This window comes from Anser cygnoides, chromosome 27 (assembly GCF_040182565.1).
Source record: "Anser cygnoides isolate HZ-2024a breed goose chromosome 27, Taihu_goose_T2T_genome, whole genome shotgun sequence".
Taxonomy (NCBI): domain Eukaryota; kingdom Metazoa; phylum Chordata; class Aves; order Anseriformes; family Anatidae; genus Anser; species Anser cygnoides.
The window spans coordinates 3,584,840-3,610,741 of record NC_089899.1 but is presented as its reverse complement, the minus strand read 5'-3'; the positions used below and the strand labels follow the sequence as shown (position 1 = coordinate 3,610,741).

Sequence of the window (25,902 nt, the reverse complement as noted above, 5' to 3'; positions counted from 1 at the left end):
GGGAATGAAGATAGCTACCCAGGAAAGTTGGCTCCCACCCACCCCGACCCCAAAGTCCAGCATTCTTCTCTCTCCGTCCAGACTTGACAACTGCCACCAGAATATATGCTGGGCCCCAGCACCAGATCCACATCCTGAGCCCACCACCAGCGAGGGGTGGGTGGTCCCTGACAACGCAGAGGGAATGTGTCATTCTCCCCCGCCCCCCTTGCATATATCCCTGGATCTGCAAGCCCCCCGTCCTACCCATAGCATGAGCACCTGAGAGGGGTTGGGGCATGGACAGTACCTGGCTGGCATGGGCCGGGGGGCCCTGCCGCTCAGCCACAGCTACTCCCAGCTTCAGCACTTGCCATCTCGAGGGAAGGAGCAGCCTCCCGTCTCCCGGAGAGCACACAGAGAAGGCAGCTGCGCTTCACTCACGCTGGAGCGGGTTCCTATGGCGATGCAGAATCAATTATAATAAAAGGTGGAGCGCAGCAATTGGAGCTGAGAGAAGTTTCAGGAGCTGCCTGCTTGGGAAAGCCAGGCTGTGGAAGCAGGGCTGTGTTAGAGCAGGGCTGGACGCTGGGCCTGTCCAACCCTGGAGTACAGCTCCTGAATCCCAGTGCTCCCCTGCATGCTCCCAGTTCTCCCAGTGCAGCTCACAGGAATGTGCCAGGCGCTCCTGCTGGTCCTGCCTGCACTTCTCAGAAGGCTATCCAAGGCTTTGGGAGCAACATGTATGATCCAGCTGCGAATCTGCCTAGCGCAGGCCTGCGCACTCCCACCCTTCCCACCATCCCCATCAGACACAGAGGGAGCAGATCCCACTCTGATAAGGCTCTGTGTAGCAGCAGGATGGGCAGCCCTTGCTCTCCCACACAACTTTCCTTCTGCATAGCTCTCCAAAAGCTGTTCCAGTCCCAAGGGCAATATGCCTATGCTACCACCTCTTCTAAAGCATCCAAGACCCCTGTCTGTCCACACTGCCCGTGTCTGTGCCAGACCCACAGCCCCACTCCTGGCACACTGGGATGTACTGGGGGAAGCAGAGCGTTCCTGCTCGGCGGGCACACCACTGCCATTCATGCAGTGAAGCAACCTGACTGCCTGCAGCACCAGGATGTAAGACGTAAGCATGTCAGAGGTGCAGTGTAAGAGGTACTGGGTACACAGCTGACCATGCAGATGCCCAAGGGGTGAAGGAACTGGGACTGCAAAATCTCACTACAGCCCTGTGTACGCTTTCCCACCCCAGACTCAAGGAGTGATCCAGCTTCAGTGCCAAGCCTGGTAGCAATTTGGGATGCAAGGGGCTGCCAGGCTTGTACAGTGTCACACCCAGCTCACATGGAAACAGGACCAGGTCTGGGAGATCTCCAAGAACCTGGCTACGTGCTTGGCCCTTAACCAGAAATTTGAACCAGAGCCTTGAACCAGAGCCTGGCAGTGCTGCACAAGCTCCTCAAGGTTGAGTGTGTGTCACCAACTCTGCCTGTCACTGCCTCCCACCTGCATGCCGTCCCCACCTCTGTGTGCCAGATCTGTACAAGCAAACAAAGGCAGCATTTTCTGTTCTGGAGAAAGGAGACAGGAGACTTGGAGCCAGTGCTAATGGGATGCAATCTGGAGGAAGAACTAGCACCAGATGGGATGGGAGAGGTGAGTCAGAGGGACAGGGTTGGTCGACAAGATCAGGACAGACTGACTGTAGCAGAGATCACAGGGTCATGATCCACACCCAGTTTCGAGGGACAACCACAAACAAAGGCTCTGTTTCTTTGTCCTGAGTCCTGAGTTAAAAGATGCTGGAATACCAGGGTCCAGGTCCCTGGCAGGTCAGCAAGTGAAGAATGCCCAGCAAATAAATATACAAGCTCACACCACCAATACCCCTGAGATCTTGGCATAGCCTGGCTGTCTGAGCAAATCCCAGTATGGATTAGATGACAAAGTTGCATATAGCTGCTGAGAGGTGATGCAGTTCCTCTCCATGTTGCTTCCTTTTCACAATTTCAGCTATTTCCCCAGTGCAAAATAATAATCCTGCAAAAATTAATCACCGGACCATAAAAGCAAGCTCCTCTAAGTGTAACAGTACCAGAGGAACATAATTGTGATCCCCAGCCCCTTCAGTGCAGTGCAGCATACTTCCTTCCTACAGTAAGGTAATTCATTGCAAATATCTGGGAATAACCACATAATTTCCTTTTTGATTCATCTTAGGTGCTAATTGAAATACATAAATTTTTTTTATTTATTTATTTTTTCTGAAAGGTGTCTACAGACAGCATTCTCACACTTAATCGGTACAGAGAGACCTCACTGCCTGGCGCAAAGGGGAGATAGGCCACATAGGTGACCTCCCTACAAAATTAATATTAATATTTTTAATGCTAGTAATCTGTCCTCTGGCAGGACTGTGTGTGTGTGAATGGACAGTTCATAAACACCTTCACATCCATTCATGGAATAGTCACGGGAGCCTTTTATGCTCTGTGGTTGCACTGGATGTGGAACTGTGTGTCCTGCAAGTCACAGGATATGCTCACGAAGATGGTCCTAAAAATCGCCTGGGGTAGCCACTGGCTCTCCACTATGCGGTCCATCCAGCCCAACCTGACTCAGCCCAGTATACCCCAGTCCATTCCAGCCCAGCCTAGCCCAATCTGGTCCAGTTTGGTCCAGTCAAACCCTTTCCAACCCTCCTTCTGGCACCACAGCCATGATTTTCGTGTGTCTCGTATACAGTGATTAGCCAAGTAGCCTTCACACATCCTCACCCAAGGAGTGAACATCACAGCCTCTGGCCAGAATGAAGCCTGTGAGCTGGTCGTACACCAGTACAGCGTCCAAACTTGCAAAAGCAGCTGGTCCAAGAGATAATGACACAAATTTTCACCATTTCCAGCTATTGTTTGTTTTTCAGACCCAGATTTGTGTGGGCTTTCCTGTGGCTCATTTGCCCGCTGCCTCATCCCTCATTATTGTCCCTCATTATTGTCTTTCCTGGTCGCCCCGTGCCCCAGGCTGTGGGTCTGCGAAGAGAAATGAAAGCAAACCAACCCCTCTCCAGGTGCCCCGACAGTCTGTGTGCTTTCTGTGAGGAAGCCTGCTAGAATTTCTAATCCTGATCTGTGGAGGAGACTCCTCAGTGCCTCTCCCAGCCCCTCTCCTCTCAGAAGCCAGCTAATTGCTATGCGCAGAGCTGCTGTGGAGAGCCAGGACACGGCCAGCAGCACTGCACCTTCCCGGGAGGGACCATCCACTGCCCCAGGGCCTCTGGGGAGCTGAGATTTTCTCGTGCCCCCTCCTCTGCCTCAAGCTATGACAGACACTCTGCACTCTAGTGGAGGCTGCGGCTGCATTTCAATGAGTTCCTGATGATATCTCCTTTAAACTGGTAAGGGTTGTTTGTGCAAACACAATTACACCAGCTGAGGGCTCTCCACGTTGTTAAGGGTCAGGCGGGATTTCCCTTGCTGGGCCTGTCTCCAGCAGAGCAGGCTGCACCCGGGACACCAAGAGGTCCGTTGGCACTGAGCAAGATCCAACAGGACCAGCGTGCACCAGTTCCGGCCCACAACCTCACAAAAGCACAGGGGATAGAGTATCTGTGAGCAGCAGCAGAGCCCTGGTACAGTGAAGACCCCCACTGTCACAACCTGGTTAGCTCTGGAGTCTTCCTAAAAGAGCATAAAACCACACCAGGCATGGGGGTCACTCCTTTCTGCAACAGCGGAAGCAAATTTTACTGTTCTGCCTGGTGGCATCTTGCAGAGAACCCACAGGACTCTGCTGGCCCAGAAGAGGCTTCCTGATCAGAGCAACAGATACTGTGCTGTGCTAGCACATCCGAGTGTTGGGGTCAGTGTGGGGAGAGCAGGTCTCTCTTCTTCAGGCAGGATAAGCACAGAATGGCTTTAGTGGCAGAAAATGTGCTGGTTCCCCAAGACAAATGATCTAGGCAAGTCACCCATGCATCCCTTTATAGTCAAGGGAAAATAGAGGGTGACCAGAAGGAATACATCACTGCACCCAGCACGGTAAACTCTTTCAGGTAGAAAATTCGAGCCTTAGACGTGACTGCTTCTCCCTAAGGAAAGAGGACCCTACAGTGACATGGATGCAGGTTGTTTATGGCTCACACATCCACTGGTGGGTAGATGAATTGCACCTGCAACGCTTACTGTTTGGCTTGGTTCAGGGGCTCCCGTAACCCTGCCAACTGAGTATTTAACTAACAGCGATGAGATACAAGGCAGCAGTGAGCCTGAGCAGGCACAGGTCTGTGCAGCATAGCACATATTTCTTGGCTGCAGGATAAACTTAAAGGGGTTAAAGGTAACAGAGGTGTCTGCAAGCAGCTCCCACTTGGCACTATCATGCATGTCCTTGTCTTTATATTAAAGCAAAGCAGCATGTTCTCATGCAAACATCCTTTTGCTCAGCAGGAGAAAAGATTAATAGAATTATTTTCTTCTAAGAAAATCCTGCAAGAGTTCTAAAAACCAAACCTCTTCCCGGATGGGATTTGCACCATGCCAGGCACCCACTAGAAGTAAGTCCAGTGCTATACAACTCAGGGTTCCCTGCATCTGGAAGGACATCAGGTTATGTATACTATGTCCTTCTTCCTTCAAGCGTTAGCTCCAATAAATGTTATTTTAATCAATACCTCATGGAGTCTGAGTGCCCTTTTTATTGGAGCATAATGAACGCTAGCCCTGGTGCATTACAATGACCTAAACGAACAGCTCTTTCTCTTTGTGTTTAGTGCCTTTGGTGCCAGAGGATGTGGAAAAAGCTCTATAAAGAGAAGAACAACACCGGAGCATTCAGAGCCCACACAAGGACCACAGCCCATCATGGTCTGAGGGACGCAGGGTTCCCCTGGGCCCTGCTGCCCTGGGCAGTTTTCTCTCCAGCTGCACTCACAAACAGCCCATGCTGGGGTCTGCACGTCTCCCACAGCCCACGGGACAGCTGAGTCCATCGGTGTATGCGCCTGACCAGCCTGTGCACATGTAGCACCCACAGAACATGACTAGGGCTTTGGGAGCACAGAGGCCTTTTTGCCCCTAGTGTTACTTGCTATCCTGCGCTGCCCTTGGCCCTTCCCAGCACTGCACGCTCTTCCTTTGTCCCTGAGCAGGCAAAGAAGGGTCATGTCTGCACCAGAAGCCAAATCCCAGCTGATCTAACACTTTTGACTTTAAATTCCCCTATTTAAATCTCTGTTAACGAGAACATGCCCAAAGGAATCAGCGTGTGGGGAGCTTCCCACACTGCCCTCACTTCTTGGAAGCGTTTCAAGAGTTGTTTCTGCCAAAGACTTTGCCTTTTATGACAGAAGAGATGGATAAGCCTCAGGGAAGTTTGGGACAAAAGTTCTCTGAGAAACGTGGAAGACTCTGGCATTCGGAAATATTGATCCTGACTGTACTTCAGAGCACTGATTTAATACTGCACTGCAGCCTGCACAGTCACTGCCCAGTAAAGCACCAGAAAGGGTGGTTCAGGCTTTAGATTATGCTAACCTAATTGCACCGTGGAGACAGCAAGGGAGTTTGTTTTGCCTGGACCTAAAGGACTTTATAATTAAATGAGGCTCAGTCTTTGCATTATCTCACCACTCGGCCAAGCACTTTTGAAAGAAAAAAGCAGAGTGTTTCTCTAATCAAAAATCTATTTACCTATGAAATGAAATAAATCTCAGAATAGCATCTAAGCACTGTGGGGTTTTTTTTTCGTTTTTTTTTTTCTTTTTTTTTGTGCTGATGAAGTGATATTGTAACATACTGCAGTGGATAAAACCCTGTGGCATGGAATGAACGTTTTTGTCTTTGACGACTGGGAATGCACATTTGAATCCTTTAGTTCAAAGCAAAAATAGTTGCCCGTGGCTGTGAAAATCCTTCTGTTTTCAATGATTAAAGATTTTAATTTAACTGCCAATGGCAATTAACTTAATGAAAATTAACTTCTGACCTACTGCGAGCCCGGATTGCTGCAAGTGTTGCTGCTGATTCAGAAAAGCTGAAAAACTCAGGGAAGTTTCTTGTCTCCCAGCAGTCTGAAGACAGCATGCTGAGCTGTTGTTGTCAAGGAATAGGGCAGGAAGGACCAAGCCAGTTCAAATGCACCTTTCTTAATCCCCTGACACCGGGAGGGCTCATGGCATGCCCCCATCCTCTTTCCTGGAAAATACTGAATGCTGACCCGAGCCTTCCCACTGAGGTTTGAGGGCATATTTCTGAATATGCTTGGGTGACAGTGGGAGAAGAGTGTGTCCTTTCCACAGCTAATCCAGAGCATTTGGGAGCGGCTGACTCCTCTATAATGGCAGCTAATCAAGCAGAGAATTGCACCTCATTACACTTTTCTCTGAGCCAAGTTCAGCTTTGCAGAGCTATTATGGAGATCATGAAGGATGCTTTATAGTTGACCTGTTCTTTCGTATCTGCAAGTGTTGTCAATTCTCCCTGCAGAGCCTTCTGGCCCCAGAAGCTACCAGGAGCTCCTGTAACCATTACAGAGAGGGAAGGAGAAGGAACTATGGTCTTCCAGGCACTCCTGCACCCACAGTTTATGACAAATCCTCTCCGAGTCCTGAGCAGGCCAAGGACTGCAACAATCACAGTCAGCTTCAGCGAGAGCCAACTTGGGTCAAGGAAGGAAGGGATGCAGGGATATCGTTTCTGGGGGGGCGAACAGGCAAGTGCAGAGCAAAGCAGAGGTGGCGAGATCAGCTGCCCGGATCCACAGGTCCCTGTGTTCCCTGTCTGTTTGCGTTGGACAAGACAGAAGCTTCACAGAGGTCAAAGTGATGATTCACAATGAGACAGCCAGAGACACTGCCATCCAGACCAGAATTAACAGCCAGCCTTGGCTGCAGGGTAAACTGGGACAGCTCGGTGTGACAGAGGAGCGTGCATGCAGCTGTTGATTATTACACATGGCCTTGCCTTTATCTAACAGTGCAGCAAGAACTTACTATGTAAACATCCTTTATGAATAGACCTTTTTTTTTTCCTTGTAAGACAACATACAACAACACAAATGATCAAAAAGGAGGAACCTCTCTCTGTTACCGGGACAACTATTATTAGGTCCAGTCACTGTTCTGTAACCTGTACCGTAAGACTGGAGAGCTTGCACTATCTATAGTGTAGAATATCCCAGAATATAAGGAACTTGGATGTGGTGATCAACATGCCAAGGGGAGTTGTGTCAAGCTGGCAAAAGAAGAGGAACAATAATGTCTGAAGGTAAACTTTGCTAATTATAATGTCATTGTAACACTGAAAAACATACCCACAGGTCAGGATGACCCTGGCCCAGGTGAATACCCTTCCCCTGAGCACGTGTAGATTTTCTAGATAAGATTGTGCAACTATATGTAAACCACTAACCAGTTAGAGCTTACTGGGATGTACTAACTATGGAGAATTGTATAAAAATCCACAGGGAAAGTCCAGAGTTGGGCCAACTTTGTGGAAAGCCCCCTTGTACCCAGACTTGTGCAATTCTGAAATAACCAATATCTCAACCTAGCATGTGCATTCAGCTTCTTGCACACTGGGTAATGAATCCAAATGTTTAGTTGGACAACATCTCCACGGACAGGATCAGCACAGCGCTGTGGGAAAATCTATCATCAATGCTGCATGAAAATGGGGTGCTCAGCATCTGAAAGGTTTATTTGTGATCCACGTTACCATATTACTCTTTTTATTTCTATCTTCTTTAAACAGTTACTTTTTTTCTAAGGAGTACCTTAGTGTGCAACAGCTAGACAAGGTAGAGGAAAGAAAGAGCCTGGAAGGGAACAAATAAGTCTCTGGCTTGAAGTGTTGGTGGAGATGGAGTTAGAATGAACAAGATGGAGAGATCTGGAGGCTGCAAGAAGTCCAGGGAATGTGACAGACACACGGTCAGGTAGCAGAGCAAACAAACTGGAGCGGGCAAATGCATTTCAAAAATTTAGACAAATGCGGGCTAAATAAAAGGTAATCATCACTGTGGGTGGTGGGTTTTTTTTTCAGACTTGGTTCTAAAAGGCAGAGGTTTGGCGGCTTGGTTTGTTTGTTTTTGCAACAAGAAGGAAATACAAGTTTCTTCCAATTTCATTTAAGCCAAAATCTTCCCTCCAAAAAAATGTAGCCTGCAGCAGACTCAGAAGATCTTGTAAACAGGTAGAACTGGACATGGCGACAAAAAATATGCAGTTTTACAACAGAAGCCACTAGACAACTCTGACTCTACAAGAGACAGGAAAATCAGGGAAGCCCTGGTCTTTTTACTCTGGATCTAGAGCACATTTACTGAGGAAGGCAGGCATGTAGGAGCCCTGCTTTTGTATGTGCCATGTCATATGATGCCTGGATAGGATAAAATCCTTGAAATAGCAGCTCTGTTCCTGCTCCTCCTGTGGTGGGAGGTTGTTTTCTTCCTCCTTCCCCTCATCCGATGGTGAGGAGCCTTCCCATCTGTAGTTCAGTTTTGTCACAACCAGTTTCATATAGAAATGCTCCTGGTCAGCAGGAACCTTTCCTTCTTGTATGGCACAGGCTGAGACCCCCCCAGGCAGCCAGGATGGGGACTCGGGACTGCTTCAACCTCCCCCACAGCACACAGACATAACAGAGACCCTCAGCAGTTATTCAATTTCCCCAGAACAGAGGCAAAGCTAAGGGACTGCCTTAGTACAATAGGGTACTGCCTTAGTACAATACCCTAGGATATTGTACTGGGGCTTTGCTGTCAGCCCTGAATTGTGCTAGGACCTTATTTTTCATGGTAGATCCCCACTATGGACATTGCTGAATGGCCTTGTAGACGTGGAGCAGCTCTGCTCCCCCCCAACAAGACCCTGGAAGTGGCGTAGGCACCTGCAGCTGCCACGTTCAGGAGGAAAAAATAGCCCCAAAGCATCACGTCCGGGTATATGATGCATCTAGGAAAATATGGTGTGATGGCCTTGGGAGGCAGATCTTGAGAGTGCCTTCTCTTGGCTTGGCTTTGGGCTTTTTCATGATTTTTCAGTTGTTGTGTTTTTTGTTTGTTTGTTTGGGGGTTGGGATGGAATACATCAGCAAGATGGGCCCTTTTCTCCCCTAGGCCACAGGATGCTATATGTCCAGGAGTTATTTACTGTGAACATCACCACCAGGCCCCGGGACTTGATGCCCACCAGGACCATCGCACCAGGAGTTGTCTGTGGCCAGCAGTCACAATTCGGCCTGAAAAACACCCAGGCAGTGATATGAATGCACAGGGCCTGGCCCAACCACTAAATCAGGGGTGCTGAGCTCTGACATTTGGCAACAAGCCCACCTGTCCTTAAATACTCTCACAAAGCATCTCCCAACGTCGGCCCCTGCAAGCCGGCAAGCCCAAGGAGAGGGTGCTGACATGAAGGGCTTGGTCACCACTGTGCTGTGGGGCAGATAGGGAGCATGCCTGCATCATCCTAATTAGTGTGAATCATTAAATAAAAAGTCCCCTTCCTGACTTCAGCATGTTACTGAAATAGCTGTATCAAAGCTGCCTTGTCAGGGGACAAGAAGTGTCTGCTGGGACCATGCAGCCATGGAATTATTCCTTGCCTTTGACAAGATCAATTAAATACTTCTAAGTCTTTTGCACTAATGAATTAACTTCTCATCTTTCCTCCCTGTCAAGCTGGAGTGTAGCTGCTGAGTAAGCCGACATATCTGGTCATGCACACAGTGACCAGCTTGTGACCCCCATGGCCAGGCTCTGAACCAGCTGAAGGCAGAATTATGCTCCCTGGAGATCTCTGCTGGGGTCTCTCAGCTTGCTGCCTAGCCAGCTGAGCCTCAAGCTGTAGGTCTGCAGCCATGGTCCAGACATGAAGGACTGTGAGCACTTTCTGACAGAGCTCCAGGGTCTCTCTTTCCCTTTTTGTCATAGCCCTGGATAAAAACATGCCCTCCACCACCACCCTGAACAGGCGTCTTCAAGCTGCAGAAGATTTCACGTCTTTTAGCCCAACTGACTCATGCAGCTGGGGCTGGCGTCCCCACTTCTATTTAGACACCAGATCGAAGCCAGCACCAATCAGTGAAGCACACCCAAATTCATAGAATCACAGAATCATTCAGGTGGGAAGAACTCTAAGTTCATCTAGTCCGGATTTTAACCTAGTAGCAACAAGTCCACCACTAAACCATGCTACTAAATTCTACATCTACACGATTCTTGAAGACCTCCAGCTGGCTATCAACCGATACCCCAAGGTCACTTTCCACCAGGCAGCTTTCCAGCCACTTTTCCCCCAGCCTGTAGCGTTGCATGGGGTTGTTGTGCTCCAGGTGCAGGACCCAGCACTTGGCCTTGTTGAACCTCCTACATTTGGCCTTGGCCCATCAATCCAGGCTATCCAGATCCCTCTGTAGAGCCTTCCTGCCCTCAAGGAGATCAACGCTCCCACCCAACTTGGTGTTGTCTGCAAACTTACTGTGGGCTGCATTCAATCCCTTCATCCAGATCATTGATAAAGATATGAAGGAGAACTGGCCCCGGCACTGAGCCCTGGGGGACACCACTTGTGACCAGCCTCCGACTGGATTTAACTCCACTCACCCCAATTCTTTGGGCCCAACCATCTTAATATGGTCAAAGCTGTAGGCATGAAGAAAAAGCTAAGTAACGTGTAAGATGCAGATAACCTTTGCTTATTCTCAGGTTGGAGTGATACTGAGCTGATTACTGTCTAAGCCCTTCCATTTGCCCTTTCCTTCTTTCATTCCCAAATAACAGACTCTAGAGACATCTCAGCTCCTTCCCGTCAAAGCCAGAATCTGAATTAATTATGTGCTAAGAAAATAAAGATAGCTCAACAGACTTTAAATCAAGGAGAACAGTGTGTTAAAGAGTTTGAACAAATCACATTACTTTGTGTGCAGTTTTAGGGCTGGCAGAAATAAATCTCCCATCAATTTATTGATGGTGACAAATTCTTTCAGAAAGAGCACACTCAGGGAATGTTTCTCTTCATCACTAGGCTGTCTGCATGAAATATCTAGGGCCAGATTAATGTGTCCCGTTTAAGGTGTCAACACAATTTGTGTCCCTGAGCCTCCACATCACCTGGGCTGAAAAATATGAAAATTACTTGAAACTATCTGAAAAATATGAAAATTACTTGAAACTGTCTGTTGTTTTTTGGATGCTTTTCCCTCTGCAGCTGTCTCAGCACCCCTGTCTGCCTGCTCTGCTGACCCTGCTCTGTACATTAGCTGCGTTGACATCAGCTGAGAGGTTACAGCACAGCTTTTCCAACCACAGTGCTACAACCCAGCGGACTTCATCGCTTGGCTCTAGCCTGGTGCTGCTCCAGGGCAGAGTTAAGGTGCTCGGATTGAACGGCTGTCTCTTTACAGTTTGCTCTGCCTTAACTGTGAGCAAAGCTCAGTGTGAGATCACTGCCATCTCCCTTCGTAAATCCCTGATTCACACTCTATTCACACATACAGGAACAGTCTTCTCATCATAGCCCAGATTTGTCTAGGAATCTATCCCAGGAGCGGGAAGTTTAGACACCAGAGGGACTGCACCTGCCTCCCAGAGGTGCAGGCATCATTACAACGATGGACTCCAGAAACTACAGAGAGCACCCAAGTTTCTCTATGCATTCTGTCTGCTTTTCCCAGAAAATTAGCAGTACTTATAGGAGCAGAGGATTGGTAAACCAGGCCACATACCACAGGTATACTGAGGAGGGAGAAGCTCAGGTTGTCTGCTGAGACTTTTTTTCTGTCCAGCTACACTGCCCAGACCCAACAGCTCAGTGACTCACAGTTCCGAGTGCTTGGACTTCTTGGAAAGCTATTGGACAAAGGGAAGGGAAGCTGGTGTCTTATTTTGCTACGGATTACCTAGAAATCATGGGAGAGGGAAACCTCACTGGCAGGTGGACCAGCTGTGTCACAGCAGGCACAGATGTCCTAGTCAGGAATCTTTAGTTCGTATTGCTAACAATAATGCTGAGCCAGAATACATGATTACAGGCCACTAATTATTCTCCTTTTCTTTCTGGAGAACAGCAAATGTATTTACCGGACTGAAGAAAGTAAAATAGAGACACAAGAAACTACAGGCTCTATATAAGCCCAGCTGCAACAGCACTCAAGGCTTCTCAATTATAATGCAAACTAACTAACTAACTAAATAAATAAATAAATAAATAAATAAAAGGGAAATGAGATAAAATGCTGAAGCATTATCAGAGTATGACTATGCCAGGCAAACATACAGTTCTCTTCAACAGAATCACTGTTTAGAGAAAGAAATTCAAATTAATATCAATCTAACAAGATTTTAGCGAAGCACTTGGTATGTTGGGAAATCTGTACTCCATAAGGAAAGGAGGTCTGAAGGACTAGGATAACGAAATGGACATGAAGATAACAGTGCCATGGGCAGGGCTGTATATTTAAGCCATAATACCAAGAATTCCTGCTGGAAGCTGAGAGCTTAACAGGTAGAAATGAGACAAAGGAGGAAAAGGTAAATGAAACAGGAGGTGCTCACAGCAAACAGAGAGAAGCAATAAGGGCAAGGCTTTACAAGCACTCATCTGGAAAAGTGTGTGCAGGTCCATAACACGGTCTCAAATTGGGCTGGATTCAGGGAAGGCTGTACAGGTCATCAGTGGGATGTGAAGTTTTATAAGAGGAGTCCAGAAGGCAGTCAGCCTTTCACGCTGCCATCCCAAGCAGCCTCCTGCCGTGTAACTCTTAGGAGGAGAGGGAGAGACAGCTCCACCTCAAGAAAGAAGCTTGGACGTAAGAGCAAGAGGCATGGGCTATCAAGGCAATATGGGGAAATTAGGTACCCCACAGTGCCCAAAAATGTCCCCTTGGGTCACCTTACTCAAGCAGGCAAGAACAAAGGAAGGGAAAAACAGAGACAATGAGCTTAGGGGATGAGTACATGCAAAGACAGGAGCAGAGCTTGTGTCATCTCAGCCCTCTGCATCCGGTGTCACAGGAAGATGGCTTTTTTTAAAAAAAAAAAAAAAAAAAGCAACATCAGCTCCCAGAGTTTAACTAGAAACACAAAACAAAGCTTAAGTAGATCACAATTCGCACTCAACAGATTTTCCTTCTGTGCTTGTTTTCAAGTGAGCGTCACAACACTGAAGTGCTTAACGTGCCCTGAGGTATTTTTTCATCATAGCAGATATTTAAGAATTGTTTTATTCTGTGAAAACTTACCAGCAGTATATGCTTAAATAATATCCTTAAAACCTGCACTTGTACCTAGACAGAGCTTATTGAGCTTCATCTTGCAGCCACTGGGCCTTCTAACAGCTGTAAAACAAGGTGGTATCGCTCTTCTGTTCTCCAGCCAAGCAACGGTCTTATCTCCCTGTGATAAGACATCTGTGATAATCCAATCTTTCACTGAAATGCCTCTGTTTCCCACCTTCACTCACTGGTCACATTTTTCACCGATTTTTCTCCAATTTATTATCATCCTTCTTTGCCCCACTGATATTGCCAGGAAATATTCCTCCACAGTGTGAGGAAATGCAGGCCCTCTTCCAGTAGATATGCCCCCTTGAGTGGGTAAGCCTTACAGCAGTCCAGATTAGGAAGGGATCTTTTCCCAGTTTCAGTTACACTGAGGACGGGAGCCTTGACAGAGAGCTCAGCCACCAGCCCAGACACTCTCGATGCGTTTCGGTGACTCTGCCTCACATATAACTGCACCACAAGCTTTTTAGCAACAGGACTGCTGCTCGCAACAGACATGGGAACCACACTTCCCCCACACCAGTCCCTATCTCGGCTGAGCCTGTTTCCATTTCCTAGGGCCAGGGGTGAGCTCATCTTTCACTGTGGAAATCCCGGGAGACTTGCATTAAGCCAGGCAATTCTGAGAGGGCCTCAGAGCAGCTGGACGTGCTAGTGCTGCGTCATGTCACGACCTATCACCAAGCAAGCGGTGTTTGCAGGTAACACAACCGTTCCTGGGAACATGATATACGTTTGCTGATGGAATAGTGAGAGACGAGGCTGGAATTTTTTTCCCCCGAGTCTATCCCTGGTTAGGAAGGATCTACATCAGCATCTCAAAAGAGAGCAGGGGCCACTTGTTCCAGTTACATCTGCACATATGTGAATGGAAGACCCCACGGAAGAACCCAGAGAAGGGACCCAGAGACCTTGCCTTGGAGAAGCCCAGCTTTGCTTTGGCCTGCTGAATGTGGTCTGTACCCCTCCTAGTATCAAAAGCTATGAGTGAATCATGTGAAGAAGGCGTGTAATGAATCACAGAATGAATCACAGAATGGTTTGGGTTGGAAGGGACCTTAAAGATCACCTAACTCCACCCCCCCGCCATAGGCAGGGATGCCACCCAATGGACTGACTTTGAGTAAGCGCTTGTGATTGGGAGTGCGTGACTCATTAGGAACATTTAACGATGAATTCATAGACCTTAGCACCTCCCTCAAGCTCCCTTAAGAAAAGCTGAAAACCAGTTATTATTTCTCGGGGATTGCACACAAATACGGACACATTCCCTTATCCAAATACCCAAACTGGCCCCCAGGAGCACCTGCATACTCCAAGCACCTCCCAATACATGTACACAAGCAGATTCCCAGCACCCACTGTATAAACAGACCGCTCATACACACACAGCCTCTATATGCATGCAACACATATGCAGTATGTATGCCCCCACCATGTGCACATTCATCCTGTCCCTCCCACACACCCCGAAGAACACACACACAATGTAGTATGCCTACACAGGCTTTTCTTTTACTCCTTGGACAGGACAGACCCCATGCATCACTGATCTGCACCCAAACTCCTTGCCTGGTCCAGCAGCCCTGTTTTTTTGAGAGTCCCTCATAAGACTAGGCTCTCCAGTCTCTGGGTCCTTACATCTAATTCACCCTGCTAATGACTCTGCAGAATTAGAATAGAATAGAATATCCCAACACATCTCACTGCCTCCTCCAGAGCCTTCCCCAACAAGCTCAGGTCTCAGGGATTAGGAAAATGCCCTTTTTGCCTATTTGTCACTCTCAATTTGAAGACAACTTCTTGTATGTCCTGTACTGCTCTCTCTCCAGCACCTACGATGCTCCTTCTCAGTAACGTGCCCTACACACAGCCCAACGCCATAAGCAACGAGAGAGCTTCTGAGTGCAGGTCCAGCAGGGGCTGGTGTCCAGGGGACCTTCTGCAGGGAAAAGAAGGAGGAAGATAGGGAGCAAAGCTAAGCACCCTCCACAGAGATTCTCTACAGGCAGTCTATGTGGCTTATTTATTTATTTATTTATTTGTTTATTCGTGTTTTTAATAGCCACTAAAGGAAGACAGAGTACATGCCTTCCATCAGCACAAATACAGCGATAACAATTTGCAAGATAACTGCCGAAAGAGAGAATAAGTGTTTATACTCTGTGCAAAAAACGCACAGAAATGGTGACCGATTCTTATAAGGCAGTATGTAATTGTATTATTTTTAATTAGCAATTAAATGTCTTAGTAATTTCTTGCATTTAAATACTAGTGTAAGTACAAATAATGCTAAGCAAATCAGGTCTTTAGCATTTAATTACTAGGCTCTTCTATGAATTATTTAGCAAGTGGGCAAATACGCTGCTCCAAAGAAACCCATTGCTGCAATTAAAAGATTTTAAATTGTTTTTTGGTTCTAGCCTGGAACCATTCATATGCAACAGGATGTATAGCAGTGCCTGGGTATTTCTGTGGCTGGTGGAGCTGAATTCCCCAGAAGAGCAACCCAGCTTGGCTGTAAGAGTGTGTGTTGGTTTACCCACCCCAACCTGCCCTCCCCCTGAGAGCTCAGCTTCCTTGCCATCCTGCAGCACTGTGGGTTTCCACAGTACCATGTGTGCAACTTGCACCAACAAATTACAACAAGCTACTAGATAGCCAGAGCTATCTTAAGGAAGATTTTAAACAAAGAATATCTTGGATTCATGAAAGCAGAAGCATCTCTTAATACCATCTGTTCCCAGCAGTGAAATAAGCCGAAGGATGCTCAGAACAGGCACTTGTTTTGTCAAAACTCAGCTGATGAGGATTCTCCCAGAACTCCCTCAGAACCAATCTGCATCTCACTCATATCTAACCTAAATCTCATTAGCTCCAAATTAAACTGATCACTTCCCATCTTGTCCCATCGGATGCAAAGAACAATTGATCCGTTCATAACAGCTTTATGTGTTGAGAGGAGTTCACTCCCTTTCTTTGCTGATCAAATTCAGCTTGTTCTTTCAGGCTTCCTGGTCCTTCTTAACTCTCTCAAGTCTTGCTGCTTTCTCCAGCAGAGAGGGAGTGATGTTGAGAACGCGCAGGGCTCTACAGAAAGATGATAGAGGCACACAACTTAGGCCAGGCAATCAGGCCACCCAGGAAAAACTCTGCAGACTCCCTGCTCTCACTTTTCTACACAGCTTCCCAGACTAGTTGCAGAGCTTATTTCTCAAATCGGGGGGAGTGTAAGACAACCTTAGGAAAAGATAATTGCAAGAGGAACATCCCATCCCATCCTAGCCCAAACAGTGCTGAGTCTGCTTGGTGGAAGGGAGACTGGTTCTGCTCTGCCTGGGATGCGGGCAGACAGGACTGGGTTGTACTGAATTGTGCAGTGAAGACCCTTCCCGTCCTCTGGAGGTCAGTCATGGGGGGAGAGAGGGGAAGAACAGTCTGCCCTAGAGCTGAAATTGGATCGTCCATTGACGAACCTCCTGCCCAGACAGCAGTATCACCGCCAAACCCAAGCACTTGTCAGGCAGGGGCTCCTGACAGGTGAAAAGCAAGAAATGGGAAGACAGGTTCCTGAGAAGCTGGCATGGTAGGTTCCCAAGACCATTTCCTGCCCTGCCCACCTTGGGCTCTGCTCAGCCCATCACTATTCTTGGCTGTGGTGGGAAATGAACATCCGGGACATGCATGTCTAAGGCCAACCTGATCCTGCTGACGTCAGATGGCCAAGCTCTAACCCATCTTGGGGTTACACCACAGTGCTGGGGAACTCGTCTGTAACTCATCTCCTGTATCCAGATGGGCCTTTGCATCTTTAAGGCAAACCATCCATGAAGAAGGCCTGTATCTAGTGGAGTCCCAGGTACAGAGAGCCCCTTTGGAGCACAAGAAACAAACTGCACAGCCAGGGTATCCCTACAAAGAGGCAAGTCGCTGAAAGAGCACAGTAAGAGCTTCTTCTGCCACGGAAATGACGACTCCTCTACAACCCATAGTCCCTACTTGATAATAAATCCAAAGGGACAATAGAGTTTTCAAACACCAATGTGGGCTAATTGCTCTCATTAAGGAATATCAAAAGAAAAAGAGCAAACGCCCTGCCTTTGGAAGTCTCGCTGGGAATTTATCCCCTGCACACGCACAGCTCAGAGGCAAGTGGAGGACGGGAGGGGAGGAAAGCAAAGGGACTGATAACCTTGCTGGAATCAGCCTATGTAAGGCTGCCTGGAAGAGGTCCCCGCCTCTACCACAAAGCACTGTAACCATTTACACACTCATAAAGTGTAAGCGTGAGGGCTGCACAGTCACACCGGGAGACTTCTGATTTGAAGAAAACGCATCCAAATTTTTGCAGGCAGTTTTATTACGCTGCAGGACCCAAAAGGATGACCTGAGGCAGCCAACAACAGCAATCCGGAGCAGAGCTCCTCCAAAGCAGTGTCAGAACATCTCCCGTCAGCTGAGATGAGCTGATAAAAATGCAGATCGATTCCAGGACTAGGTCTGCAGCTCGTGTAAATCGATGCTGCTTCCATGACCAGAACAGACTGCTACTAACTCAAACTAACGTTATCTATCAGCAGCAGCAGGAGAGACAAAGCTGCAGGAAGCCAGGGTATCCCATTCCTGCTTCCCTTAGGCAAGGTGCTAATCAAATCTCACTTCTTCCAGTTCCCAACATCTGAGGCACTACCCTACGCCAAGCTATATTTAAACGAGTAGCAAATGAGCCATGCAGACAAAGGAACTGGGAGCTACTGTGCTGTTGACACTTTTGAGCCTTAACTAGATCCAGTGCCTGCTCCAGGGCTGTGCTGGGATGTAGGGTGGGTGTGAGAAAACAGTTGTCAGACCTAGGGGCAATCACGAACCTGCTACAGACACAGGACTGCCCTTGATTGCAGCAAAGGCTCAAAATACTTCCCAGCTATCATTATCTCCTTACTCCAGGCTGTAGCCAAAGCTGCCCATGACTTCCCTAGCGGATGACACCACAGGCAGGGATGCATGTGGGATGAGTGATGCAAGTGGGCCTTTCCCGCTCCACTGACGGCTCTGGCACAGGGCAAGGCTCTTTGATCCCTACTTTAAACTTATTTAGGAGTACAAAAGATAGCCCTGATGCTTGCTGATGCCTGCTATATTCACCTGTCGTCAAATATTTCAGTGCTAATGAACCCTGGGGTTCTTCCACAGGCATCAAAAGAGCATCTTCAGACCAAGAGTTTGCTGGTTCCTATCGATCCAGTTGTCCTGATAGCAATTGGCAAAGGCAGCCCTACAACTGAGTCTCTCCCCACTGCTCTAAATCTTGTATTGCACCGTCAGGACATCCTGATCTGCCAGTACTTGGTTGGTGCACTCAGGTTTGCACTGAAGCCAAGCAAACACGTAGGCTCTCCACGACAAAACCCAGGGGCTCCAAATGGACCCAGCCCTTCCCGTGTTGATTCTCACAAGTATTGACACCAGAAATATCTCATCCTGCTGCTGCTCACACAGTTCTGCATCCCGCTGCTGTTCTCCCAGCTGGACTCTGGACCTCAGCATACAAAATCGAAGGGAAATAGGCCTTCACTGTCCTCCTCTTGGGAGCATGGACACAGGCTTGGAGGACCAAAGCAGCAATATTACTTCTCAGCTCATCACAGGCATCCCTGAAGCCCTCTCTCAGCTGGGTCACAAGTCAGGGACCTTCATGTCAGGCTGCCTAGCAGATCCTCAGAGGACATAGGATGCCCATAGGATGGGGCATCCACAGCCTCTCTGAGCAACCTGTTCCAGTGCCTCACCACCCTCTGACGGATGAATTTCCTCCTAACATCTAACCTAAATCTCCCCTCTTTTAGTTTAAAACCATTCCCCGTTAACCTGTTGATATCTGATTGAGCAAAGAGTCACTCTCCATCCTTTTTATAAGCCCCCTTTAAGTAATGAAAGGTTGCAACGAAGTCGCCCCGGAGCCTTCTCTGTAGGCTGAACAGCCCCAGCTCTCTCAGCCTGTCCCCATAGGAGACATAGGAGACCTTGCACTCGGGCTTGTTGAACCTCACTAGGTTAGGTGACAACGGGTCCAGAGGAGGGATACAGAGAGATCAGAGGGCCGTAGCACCTCTCCTATGACAAAACACTGAGAGAGCTGGGGTTACACTGCAATAGTCCTTACCTCTCCCAAAATAACAAGGTCCTGATCACACATCAAAGAGAGCAGGAACAGAACAGGACCCAACCAGGCAGTGTTTCCAATATATTCATGCTGGAGGGAAGGAACATAAAGCAGGACAGCCTGAGCAGCCTCCATCCTCCCTCATTTGCCCTTTTGGTCTCATTATTCCTCTAACTGATGTTAGTCTGCAGAAAGGCCAGGCAAACCCTTTCTCTTGTCGTTGCTTTGACCCGCTGTACAACCGCAGCAAGGTGCCCTGCTCCTCCACTGTTACAGGTACCTCAGTGACACCGTACCCATATTCGAGCAAAGTGGCCCAGTGGCCCCCTGGAAATAGGCAAGGGGAGGAAATTTTAGCTGGCTGGTAGGAGAAGGATATCTGAGGCAAGCAGCCCATATCCAGAACGTGGATCGGTATCACTGGGTTCCAGCGGGGAGGAAACTGGAAGGCTACTCCAAGCAAAGGGCAGGAAAAAAGGGAGTGAAAGGAGAGAAGAAACAGAGAACAGTACAAAACAAAAGACCTTGATACAGGAAAGGAAAAATTGGCCTGCATTGCTCACCCTTCTGGGCCTTAATCCCTTCATTAGCACCCGTCTGATACAATTAAAGACAAGCTCTCCCAAATCTGCAATGCAGGCTGTCTGCACCAACAAAAGGTCCTGTGGATTCATCCCTGCATTTACTGGTACCTCCCAAGCCGAGGAGCATTTTCTGTGCGGTGCAGCTCCGTGGGGCTGGCCCAGGTCTGGCTGCACCCATGCACAGGACAGGGCTTTGCACTGAGGAGTGATGGAGAAGATCAGCTGAGCACATCGTTCTGGGGTAAGCAGAGCTGGAGCGTGGTGCACACAACCAGCAGGAGCAAATGCACAGGGAATGAATGAAGAAGGTGCAACCAACACCAGAAAAAAAAAAAAAAAAGAGAATGGGGTACAAAATGGGCCAGGACAAATGAACAAGGAATTAAGGACAGGGCCAACAGGAGGCGAGTGCCAGGGTTGGTAGTGGTTGCAGGCAATAGCTTTCCTGTTACTTGGTCTCTGCACTCCTCCTGCTTTGATGGAGGATCAAATTCTATTGAATTCCCTATTCTTCTGGATCACCAGCTCTCAATGGTGGACTGCCTTATCTATGCCTGCACCTGACCCTTTCTCCAGTGGAACACTACTGCAGCTAAGTCTATAAACCCCACGACGACACAAACTGCAAAGCAATACACCATAGCAAAATAAAATGTCTCTTTGAGGCAGCCCCATCTGGCCCCAGGAGCTGACAACCCTTGCAAGATCCAGAACAACCTGCCGGCAAATTTATCCCAGCCTGAAACCCTTACATCTTGCCTTGGTGTCTTCCCACAGTCCCTTCTAGGAGGGGGTTTGTCCATGCCCACCTTGTCCAAGCACCACATTCAGTAAGCACAACTCACGGTAACTTAGGCAAACGTCAGCCTCAGCTGAGGGTCAACTGTGCCAACAACTCCTGTCACTTCCACACTTTGTACAAAACACCAAGAATCTGTGTGCAAGATGCACGCAAGACCCCCCCATCCATTCCCAAAGCCCCCCAGCTCAATGGGCTTTTATTAATTGGGCATTTATTTAAACCCTTTTATGCTGGCAGGGGCTAGAAGCAGCACACTGCTGGGTACTCACAGAACCCAGGCGGTGCTGAGATCACGGGTTTGCGCTGGTTCTGCCTTAATCCCATTACATACGCAAAGAGCAACATGTACAAGAACCAGACTCATGAAGTACAAAGCAGGCTGCTGGAAAGGGATAGAGGTACCAAAACTGGCAAAACCTCTCCTGCAAGGCAGTGGAGAGAACCATAGATTTGACAGAGCTTTTTCACTTTAATTTCATGAGCATTGCCAGAGCTGGCCCCACACCAATACCTCACACCCCGCAGGCAGAGCCTTCATCCCACACCCCCTCAAGCCGGGCCAGATAGGAGCTCAACGACACAGTAAATATTTGGACGATGGGGGGCAGGAGACGATGGTAAAGCTGTCTCCGCACATGCTGTTGAAGCAGCGTGTGACCATGCACATAGGTACTGCCACAAAGATGCACGCACATATTTAAGGTATGCATATCTGCCTGTGTGCCCTGCCTGCCCCTGCTCAGATGCACTGAAGAACAGCGTATGGCTCTGCTTCTCCCTGCGGGCTGAGCGGTTACCCATTTATTGTGGCTGTTCTTGGCCTATCACTTTCTGGTTTATTATTCCCTTGGATTTATTTCTTTATTTCACTTAATGCACCGAAGAATTGATATGCTTAGAGCATCAGCACTCAGAGATGCTTTCAGAGCCAACTCACCAGATGACCGTGCAGGCTGCAGTGGTGGGTCTGGTTTGCTGTTGCTGCCTGGAGCACGCAGCTGGGGTAGAAGAGGGATGAGGACAGGCTGCTACTGCCACAAGAAGCAGCCCTGCACGGCCACACACCTTCATGACACGGAAACAGGGATGAAGACTATTTTAGAGGTAGCTGGGCAACATGGAGATTAGGGCTGTGAGCACTGTATCCTCTGGCGAGAAACACCTCCGGCCAATTTTGTTGGAGAAATGGCCTGTGTGCAGGGGGCTCAGAAGCTTGGAGAGGAAATAGAGGCAGTTAGTCTGAGCTGACAAACTACCGCTGCTGTCGTTGCAGGTCTTGGGAGATGAGCAAGTAGGTCCCATAGGATCCACAGGAGAGGAAAATAACACTGCACAAGATCTACTACGGCATTAAGCCTTGTGACTCGACTGATCCCCAGAGAGGTGCACTTAATTCTGTGGCTCCACTCCCTGCCCCTACCCATATCCCTCCTGCCTTCCCAGGATAGCAGCAACATTTGCTGGAGGGAAAGATTACACCTAGGGAAGAAACATGATAGCTTCTCATGGGGCATGAGAAGTCACTGAACAGCAAAAAGGAATTGCTTGGAGGAGAGCCTCGCTGTGCAAAGTCACCCAGTGCCAAGGTGTGCCTCCCTGTGCCATGCAATGGAGTAGATCCCACGGGGAGCTCTGAACCCACTGCTGAGCCCAGACCAGTCTGGGAAGCTCCTGCACGAAGCACAGCACGAGTCTTCATTCTCAGAGGTGCAAGAAGTCACCTGGATCCTCCTCAGCTCCAGCAGCACGAGAAACCAGAGCAACTACAAGGACGGGCAGGGACAACCTGAGCCCTTCACAGTAACTGCAGTAAAAAAGCAGGAGGAGAGGACAGCCGTAGCCCGTACATCTGGCACACACGGCAGTCATCCTGCTGCTTCTGACAGCTCTTGGGACTATAAAGGCAATGCTTTAGTGTCAGCTCCTGATTCTAAGCATATCGGTTATTATTACAAAAGGGAGAGTTCCGTGGCTGGAGTAGAAAAGCACGGTCCCAGCATCTTGGATTGCTTCTGTAGGCAAAACGATTTTAAAGCCAATCTCAGGATTTTGGGAGCTAAACTCATGATGTTTGGTCCTGGCACTGACCATATTGCAACAACCATCTCGCTCAGCACTCACACCCTCTGCTTCCCCGCGGGGGTCTCTCTGGGACCTGGGATGGGTAACGAGGCCAGCCTAACGGGCCACTTTCCTCCCAGCCTCACAGGAGCCAGCTGTGAGCCCCACAGGCAGCCTGCTCCTGCAGCACGGCTGGGAGAGGGGAGTTGCAGTCCTTTCCGCTCCAGGACAGAGCAAGCCTGGAGGAAAGCTCTCTGCCACTGGCACTGTGGGCCTGCCTCGCCTTTGCAGGGCCTGCCCAGCCCAGCAGATCCAGCAGCTAGGAGCATCTTTCCTCCATCAGTCCACCCAGACCACCTGAAGGCAGTGGAGCACTACTGAATTCACCTCTCCTACACAGTAATATGGCTTGGCAAGACATCTGCTAGCTTTCACAGGGGAGTCCTGGCCAGAAACTGCTGCTGACAGCTCCATCCTCTGCTACCAGGTCCATTTGTAGCTGTAAAGCAGAGCTCACGGGGTGCGTACAGAACTGTGTGCTGTACCAGGGTGCGACTGGTCTGTGGGAAGCAGGGCCCACGACGATCATGAGCCCGGATCTGAGGACAGAGCAGCAGAAGGATGTGCTGCACTGCAGTATCTGGGGTTTGGAAGTCATGGTGAACATAATTCCCACCCAGCATCTGGTGTGAAGAGCCAGCAAGGATTCTGAGTGCGGCACAGTTTGGTTTGGGGTTCTTAACCGAGAGCAGGTGGCCCCACAAGGGCAGCACAGCCAGCCCCGTGGGTGCCAGCTCTGGCTCTCCGTGTGTCCGGGTACCTGTTGTCATTCTCCACAAACCAGAAAGAAGAAGCTTCTCCAGGCAAAAGGCTCTGACCATGTGGAGCCACACATCATGGAGTACTTCGTGACCAGAAGTGAAGCTGAGGTGGCCAGATCTTGCCCATTCCCCAGGACAAGGCCACAGGTCACGAGCCGTTATCCAGGGGGCCTGGTCCAGCTAGCCGAGGGCTACTACTCCCAGGTGTCAGCCAAGACACATGAAATGCCCATGGAGAAAAGACCCATGGTGAGATCCAGGTGCTACGACAGCACTATCCCAGTGTCCAGTGGTCTTCTAGACAGACCTTGGAGAAGACAGACCCGACGCCAACATTATCACAGACAACCGTCAGCTTTGCCCTTGGGGTTTCTTACTGGCCAAAGGAGTGTGAGCGGCAGGTTCAGTGACGCTGGCCAAGCACGCCACCAGGACGTGACTCTCCCACATCCTGCAGGTCTCAGACACTATCCTGCAGCATTTGAAGCAAATCAGCTGGCAGACAGGCCTTGGCACTATTGACCAGGAGAGGATCCGTTCGGGAGACAGAGGCACACCCGGCATCCACCAGGCCACAGCCAAGACCTGGCTCTGCTGCGTAGGGACTAGGCGTGAAACGAAGACACACGGGCACTGCAGCACTACACGGCAGGACCTCCCCACGGCAGTAACATCAACAAGACATCTCAGGACTGCCCCTGCCTGCAGAATGCTGCTAGAAAGAAGGCGAGGCAGAGAGCACTGATAACAGGGCCATGGGGAGAACAGCAAATTCATGGGGTAGGAACAGGGTTCGGTTTGAGTAAGGGAAGCACAAACAAGACCAGACCTGATGTCAGCAAGCAGAGACAGATCAGAGAGGAAAAAAATACGTGCCTGAAGCTGGGCAAAGTTCTCTGCTTCAACGCCAGTTAAGTAGCAATCAGCTGTTCAGGGAAGAGGAGAGCAGAGCAGCTCCAGGAGCACAGCACAGGCTGTAAGCACCTTGCTCCAGCTGGCTAGGATGGGACAGGCCAGGACAGAGAGAATTTATGCCAGCTTTCCTGGCCCATGCAGACCCTGAGTCCTGCCCAAGGGTTTGGTCCGCTTATCTCAACAGCACAATCCAAAGGAGCTCGAGGCAATGCTGAGCAGCAGGTCTGGGACTCAGAAGGGTTCACAGGCTTGAGACCCACGAGCAGAACACTGCTGAGAGCAGACCCAGGGCCAGGGGATGTCAGGGATGCTGATCCCTGCAGGCGTAAGCATTTCAGACCCTATTTACAGGTCATTCTGCAGGTCAGCACAGCTCTGCCCTGCCAGGTGACAGGTACACGTGCTGCTGCCACCGGCCTCCCAGCAGCCTCCCTCCTTGTGGCCCCATGCCCCGGGGCAGACAGCCCCATGCCACCTCTCTCGCAGCCCTCTTCTTCTGCCTTTATGCCTTTATCCCCTTAGTTAATTGTAGTAGATCTGCACTCGAAGCAGAAAAGAAGCAGTTTAATGGCCTTTAAGTTCCCCTTCAGAATATTAGATTCTGACCCATCAATTTTACTTCGTAGGCACATTTGCAGTGAAATCAGAGCAGCTCCCAGGCACCTGACAGCTCAACAGCGCTTTCCTCGTAGAAGCAGCTGTTCAGAAAACACATCAGCTCAGGATTTACTGACAGCTTGCAACATGAGGTAGTACAGAGCCAGGAGAGGATGCCACCGGCTTCTCTCACCCATGTCAGCCTCCATGAGCAAGCCACACAGCCAAAAAAATGGGCCTGCTGCCGCATCCCCGTGGCTTTCCAGTACCCACCCACGGCCTGCCGTTGCTCCAGCCCTGACCTCTCCACGATCACCAAGGAAGTGCTGGTCACTGCTGTGCAGCCCACTCCATCCCCCGAGGACGGAAAGCTGCCCCAGCCAGGCTGCAGACAGCGCAGCAGAGCTCGCCGAGCACTGGAATAAAGAGCAGATTTCTCTGGCAGAAGCACAGTGAGGAAGGCAGCAAGACCTTGCCCTGCCAGCGCCACTTTCAACAGGTAAATAGCACGCTGATACGAGCAGCCAGCCTCTCCCAGCCCGGGGAGCAGCTTGGCAGGGGCCGTGCATCCTCAGAGCAGTGCCAAGTCATTTCCAGGGGGCCCTGCAGGCTGGGTGTTACACCCATGCGACGTGCTTACGTCCTGCAGAGTCGGTGCCAGGCGTCCCTTCCCTTTCTGGAACTAGAC

The 25,902-nt window shown here is 49.4% G+C and overlaps 1 protein-coding gene across 2 annotated transcripts in view; it reads right to left on the bottom strand.

Moving 5' to 3' along the window:
• CTXN1 (cortexin 1) overlaps positions 1 to 25,902 on the bottom strand; it is a 35,997-nt gene that overhangs the window by 8,184 nt on the left and 1,911 nt on the right. The window contains exon 2 of one of the 2 annotated variants that reach the window (XM_066984010.1): positions 290 to 437. The exons of the other annotated variant lie outside the window; for it this stretch is intronic. The gene's annotated coding sequence lies outside the window, so the exon portion shown is untranslated. The remainder of the gene's footprint in view (positions 1 to 289; positions 438 to 25,902) is intronic. 2 annotated transcript variants of the gene reach the window in all.